This window comes from Microcebus murinus, chromosome 16, assembly GCF_040939455.1.
Source record: "Microcebus murinus isolate Inina chromosome 16, M.murinus_Inina_mat1.0, whole genome shotgun sequence".
NCBI classification, from domain to species: Eukaryota; Metazoa; Chordata; class Mammalia; order Primates; family Cheirogaleidae; genus Microcebus; species Microcebus murinus.
Genome location: NC_134119.1, coordinates 62,851,469 through 62,858,543, shown reverse-complemented (window position 1 = coordinate 62,858,543; position 7,075 = coordinate 62,851,469).

Here is a 7,075-nt window from a genome sequence, read left to right as displayed (position 1 = left end):
CACCAGTCTTGGCTGACCCCCGTGTGTGTCCAACCCTGGACGCACCTCAGTGGGGCACGGAGGAGAGACGCCGCCGGGAGCCACCTCGCCCTCCTGCTGTTGTGGAGGCCAACGAAGTTTTGAACCAAAAAAACAAAAACAGAAAACCAAACAAACAATAAATTTAAACTAGAAAAAAAAAAGAATTTATAGATATATATATATATATATAAAAGGGAAAGAAGACAAGGACTCTTTGAGAAGAAGAAGGAGCCGCGAGGTGGAGCCAAGCCCTTGGTCCCCAAGGCGGATGGAAGGACGGATGCTTCTTTCTCTTCACAAATACCTCATGGACGTCGTCTTTGGGAAAGCCGGAGGGGGCGGCTGGGGCAGGGCCTGTCCCTGGGCCAGGGCGGATGGAAGCGAGTGGGCAGGGCTGAGAGAGGGTGTCAGGGACAGGGGTGAAGAGCCCCAAACTCCCCGCCCCCCCCCAATCAACTGAAAAAGCTTTAAAAAAAAAAAAAGACAGGAAAAAAAAGGAGTAAGAGCAAAAAGAATGGACGAAGGAAAACTAACAACTTTCGGGTGGTTTGATTCTTCCTTTGATTTCTTTTTCTGTTCTCTTCTGTCCTCTCTCCTTTCTGTCTCTCTCTTCTTTCTCTCCTTTCCCTCTCCTTCCTCTTCCTTTGCTCTTCTCGCATCTCTCTCAACCTCATTCTTTCTGTGTCTCTCCTCAAACCAAAGTGTCGCTGTGAAGGACGGGAGCCATTGAAGTCTGAGTGGAGCCCAGCGGCCGCTGGGCCAGAGCAGAGGGAGGGGAAGCCGTGTGGCTTCCACTTTCTGCTGGACACTCGGGGGAGAGCAAGACGGAGCCCCAGGCCTCAGCGTTCTCTTTTTTTCTTGTCTCCTTTCTCCCACCCGGGAAATGAAACTGTTGGGCTGGGCCATGGAGGCAGCAGAGACTCGGCCGTGGCAGGGACCTCCGGGTGCCTTCTCTGGGCAGTGGTGGAGTGGCCGCCCCCCCACCCCTGGCACCAATGGGGCCTGGCACCATGTCCACCCATCCTCGCCGGAATGTAAGCATCTCTGCCCAACCGACTCCCTGCCCTTACCCTACCTCTGAGTTTGTCCATGTTTATTTCCTGAAGAGAGAAGGGATTGGCGAGAGGGCCTGGGCCCCAGCCCGAGGGTGGAGAGGGGGCCAAGGGCTCCTGACCAGATAGGAAGGACATTTGAGCAGAGCAAAATGAAAGGAATTACAACCAAAAACCCCCTCCGAGAAGACAGGCAGCATGGAAGGCATGGTGGAGATGACTCAAACAAAAACTATGATTCTAGACCAAAAAAAAAAAAAAAAAAAACAAAAAAGAAAAAAAAGAGAAAATCCAGGACTCACCACCACCCACTTCATCCTGCTTCCTCCCGGTCAAGTCCCACCACCTGGGACCTCTCCCACCCCAGGGTGGGGCAAAGAGCAGAGGAGGAAGCAGGGGGCAGGGATGGGGCAGATGCCCTGACATTGGTGGAGGGACCCCCATGCAGCCGGGGGTACTGGGGACCCTCCCCATCCAACCCCCACAACTGGGAAAAGTAAAGCAAGAAAAAAGAAAATTCCTGGGAGGGGGAAAAAAATAACCAAATCCCAAGCTTTAACTACAGCTGTGAAACCAAATATTGGGAAGGGGGTGGGAGGGAGGGAGGGGCAGGTGAGCCCCAGGTCTCCCCCCTGGGCCCCCCTCCCCCGAGGACTCGAGATAAGGCACCAAATACCTCATAGAACTTTAATGTTAAAAAAAAGAAACCAAATATCGTTGGCTGGGGGCCAGCCAGGGCAAGGGGCTGGGGGGCTGGAGGGAGCCAGGGTTGGGAGGTGACGGGGGAATTCATGCCCCCTCCACCCCCCTCTGCCCCTTCCACTCCGGTCCCCCTCGACTCCGGGAAACAAAACTATCTCATCGTTTTTATTTTGTGGTCTGTACAGAGCCTGTGTCCGTGTGTCTGTGTGTGAGCGAGAGAGTTGGAGGGCTGGGGAGCTTTCTGTGGGGGATGGGGAGGGGAAAACCCCAGGCCAGGCTCTGGGCTAGGTTAGGTGTCTAAGGTGGGGGGCCAGGGGCCTGGGCTAGAAAGAGAGGAGAGAGGGGTGGATTGGAGCAAGGGGGAGCCCTCTGAATTTCTCTTCTCCTCAACCCTGACCTCCTGGATAAGGGAGGAACAGAGGCTGGGTCTACCCTCATGGTAGGCCTTTTAATTGTGCCAAAAAAAAAATATGCCAGTAACTAAACCACCTCTCTCTGTTCTCTTCTGGGGGGTGGGGTCGGGATGTGTGTGGGGTGGGTAGGGATGGGGGAACCCAAGCCCTTGTAGGAGTTGGGGCTAAGATCAGGAGGAGGGGAAGGATGTGAGTTTTCCGCCCATCTCCTCCCTGGGGAAGGCCAAGAAAGGGCCTTCCAGCCCTGGGAAGATATGATGAGGGACTAGCCAAGTCAGGAGTGACCTCTGAACCTGGATAGTTTTTCTCATCCACCCAAACCCCAGGGTGCCTCTCTCTTCCTCTCTAGCCCAGGGTAGGGGGAACTGAGTGAGAGAGAGAGTGAGACCGAGTGAGCAAGATTGAGACACGCGGGCCCCCACTGGTCTCTGAGTGGGAAAGGCAAGTGCGAGAGATAAAGGCCTCCAAGAGAAAAAAGAAACAAACCAAAGATTTAACCATTAAAAAAAAAAAACCCACAGACAACTCCGCTACCTTTTTATATGTTGGAAAAAAAGTGAAAAAAATTTAAAAATAAAAATTAAAAAAAAATTACACAAAAAACTCCAAGCCGCAGGTCCTTTGTGCGGTTTGAACTTTGACCTCAGCAGTCTCCAAAGCAAGACGACGATGATGACAAAAGCGGAATAAAAAGAAAAAATAATGTATATTTTTAAGTATTTGTCCTTGAGATGTTAGCTCCTTGATAAACAAACAAAAAAAAGGAGAGAAAAATTCAGAGAGAAGTGTTGCTGGGACGGAGACAACTATTTACTATGTCTGTGACCCCTCCCCTCTGCCTCCCTCCCCTCCTCCTCCTCTTTCCTTTCCTCTACTCCTGCTGCCCCTCCCTCAACCTGTCCCCCAAGCCCAGGGGCTCAGTATTTATTTATTTATATAATTGCAGGGTGACTGGGGGCCTCTCAACAACTCATGGAGGGCCTTTGGATCATGGTGTGGTGGGGAAAGGGCAGGGAATTTTGGGAAAAGCAGGGGCCTGATCTTTTGATCAACTCCTTTCTGGCCTCTTGTCCCACTGTTGCCACCATTACCTCCGAAATCCAGGGCTGCACTAGGGTAAGGTGACCACCCTCCCCTGGAAAGGTCTGCTTGGCTCAGCCTTTTCTGGTGTGGGGTATCTCACCTACTCACTTGAAGGACCAGGTTGGACTGGAGGGTGAGGGGAGTCGGAGGGGGTGGCAAGTAGTGGGCAAGGGAGACGCAAGTGGCATCCGGAAAAGGAGTTGGCCCCAGAGTAGACCTGCCTTTCCCACATTCTCACCGAGTTAGCCCCCCTTTCGGTTCTGACCCCTGTGTTGGCAGCCCCACCCTTCCCATCCTATACCCTCACCCTGTCTCTTCTCGTGGTAGCGGGTTAGCGTTTCAGTGTTCTTAACTCCAATCTGCTTGTTCATTGTACAATGTGCTTCTTTTAAGGCCCCATTTTTGTAACTTGAGTGTGTCATTCATCTGAACAACAAACATCAAAAAATAAAAAATTAAAAACTGTACAGAGAGAAATGATGCCTGCTCTCCCTTGGTCTCCTCTTTCCTGGGAAGCACAGTGAGGAAATCGGGATGGGGATGGGGATGTGTGTGCTGGGCTGGTGGTTACTTCTGTTCAAATAGTCAATGTTCGGAAGTGGATGCCTCTTGTGGGGATGGAGGCACAAGGTTTCTCAACAATCAAAAAAGCCAAGTCTTGGAACTTAGGACAAATTCAAATTCCTTAATTCAAATCTCAGTTCTGCCATTTTATGGATATGTGACCTTTAGTGTCCTCATCTGTAAAACAGGGACAGTACCTACACCTCACGGGGTTGTACGAATTGTATGAGATGATGGTGTAAGAGCTTAGGACAGCTTTCCAGCACAATCTTCCCCAAACGAGAACTATGAGAAAGCTAGGAAACAGCAAGTACTTCCCCATCGCCATCCCTGGATACTTCCCAAGAAGACTAAAAGGACCCTGTAAAACCAGAGTTGACTGTGAAGTTGGTGGTGCAATGTTCACACCACCCCCTTTCCTTTTTAAAGCAGCGTTAGCTCTTACTCAAATTATTGTGCCCATCTTGACTAAGTCATTTGGCACGAATAACAGCCTCCTAGGCCTCCAGGCCATGGACTGACCCCCAAGACCTCACTATTGAAAATCAGAAATGGTATCAATGAAAATATACTGAGAAACCACTGGGTTTCCTTGTCACTGTTCCATCCTCTGAGGTATGCCTGGCACACAGGTGCTAGGACCCTGCAAATTAAACAGTGAAGACTGGGGATGGAGGCACGGGAAAAAGAGTGGGAGATGGGTTTGATAATTTAGTAAGATAAGTTAGCGCTGTATCATTTTGGCAAGATTGAAAGAAAAAGCACCTCCCCAGCTCTCAAAATAAGGCAGCAGGGAAGGAGCTTCAGGATAGTATACAGAGAAAATCATTCAGTCAAACCTGCTGCCTTCAGGGTGGTGCAGTCAAAACCACAGAGACTCTAAAGTTCCTTGTCATCCAGGCCATCTTGTGACAAGCAGATGGCACACCTGAGAGCACTGTGGAGCTCCCCACTTGTCCTGAAGCCTTAACTCCACGTCCACTTACAGCCTGGTGAGTGTGCTCAACTGCTTTCTGTGTCCAGCCTTCTAGTCAGATTCGCTTGTTAAGAACATATTGGCACAGTGGCTCATTCCTGTAATCTCAGCACTTTGGGAGGCTGAGGTGGGAGGACTGCTTGAGGCCAGGAGTTCGAGACCCTCCCTGTCTCTATAAAAATAAAAAATTAGTCATAAATGGTACTGCACACTGTAGTCCCAGCTGCTTAGTAGTCTGAGACAGAAGGATCACTTGAGCCCTGGAGTTCGAGGCTGTAGTGAGCTATGATCCGCCACTGCACGAAACAAGACCCCCTCTCTTAAAAAACAAAACAAAACCTGTACTGGACACTAGGTGACTTGCATTCTGTCCCCTTGACTACTTTGGCTTATGCAACTTTCATTTTAACTAAAAACAGGCAATACAAGCCCACCTTCATCAGGATTGGTGTGTGTGCACAAAGCAGAATCCTAGGTCTCATCCCAGATCGGCCTGCTGGATGGAAGTCTCGGAGGGAACTGCCTAACACACATTAACATTGGGGAACCATCCAAACAGAACACCAGCATCCAAGCGATCAGTGTTACTGTGCTACTTTTTTAGGACCACAGTTCAGTTGAGGACCATGCAAGTTTCAGTGGGTGACAGAGAACAATGAATCCCCTGAACTTCATAAACATGTTTGTACACATAAACTTTTCGCAGGGTAGGAGTCTAAAACTTTCATTTGAGGCTCCCCAAAAGAACAGTGGGGCAAGTATAGCCAACCACTGTCACAGAGCCATTCTTTTCTGCTGAGAGCATCTGGTTAACCTCAGTTTTTTTTTCCCCATTCTTGATTCGTTCGGCCTGATTTTTATCTGGTTTTGTAAGGATGACTGCTCCAATTGTTAAAAGCACTTATGACTTTATCTGGGAATTAGGGGGACCGGAATGCTGGGCTAGATGGCTCAAGTCCTTTCTGCAGGGTACGCAGTAACTGAAAGATGGTGTCCACGAGCAACATCCCCTAGTGAGAAACAACTGCTTAATAGAGACTTGCTCTTCACAGGAGCTGTTAGGACATCAAATGGGTGAGTGCTTTTTCTTTTTAAAAAATTATTAAAATAAGCATATTGTAGTAGAGTTAGGAGACCTAACTTCTAGCCCTCTTCTTATCTGAGGAACAGGTCAAACCAGTGATTTTCAAAAACTATGTCCTAGAGCCCTGGTGCCTGCAGAGGGCTAAAGGCCTCAAAGGGAGTTGACTGCAAAGGCAGTTCTTAGGCCTCCCTTTCCCAGAGTTTCAAAATAAATAGCTTCCATTGGGGTTCTCTTTCCAAGAGAAGGACCTAGAGCAATCTGGAGGTTGGGGGATCTTAGAGGCAAGGCTAGCCCAGCAACTCAGCATTTCCATCAGTCACACATTCCCCATCTCCTGTCTTCACCACCCTCCCCCAAGTAGGCCAAAGGCAGGGAGTGGAAAGGAAAGCACCAGGTGATTAAAACAAATGAAACCAGGCTTAAATTCCAGCTCTGCCCTGCCTGGGTTGAATTTGACTTTGGTCAAGTCATCTCAATGTTTCTGACTGCAGATTCCTTCCCTGCAAAATGTTCTCATAGGATTAGCATGAATACTTTTCAAAATAATATAGGAAGGTACTTGAGACTAAGTATATGTTCAAACATTGGCCAGCCACCCCAGTGATCCCCCTCCCCACAACAAAAATTTGTTGGTTGAGCCAAAGTCCAATTCTTTGGGTGGCTGGGGGGCTTCAAGGCACCTTCTCTGAGGCTTCTGACCTGCAGGCACAGATTATTCAGAATCTTCTCCAACCCCACAGCTGGGTGTGGCCCAAGGTGCTAACCTCCTCTACTGCCCCACAGATCATGCCTGCATTTGCCCTCAGGCATCCAGTGAGAAAACCAGGCAGCCTTGGGAGACACAGCCCGTATCAGGCCAAAGTGAGGGACAGGGGTGCTAAGAATCTGATCTCTATAATTATGTTCCTGCAACCACCAGAAATAGCTTTGAGCTTTTCCACAGGGATTTGGGGACCTCTAGTGGCAAGAAAGCCATGCTGCCTCCCTCTAGTACCAGAGTGAAGTCCCCATTCTGAGAGCCATGCCTGTGGATGCCAGGTCCTTCTCTTCAGTCCAGCACATTTACCGAGCTCCTACTATCCACCAGGCCCCATTCTGGGTGCTGGTGAAGTCAGACCCAGTACCTGGCCTCATGACTCCTCAAATTCCACTCTACACACCTGGGTCTGACAAAAACTCA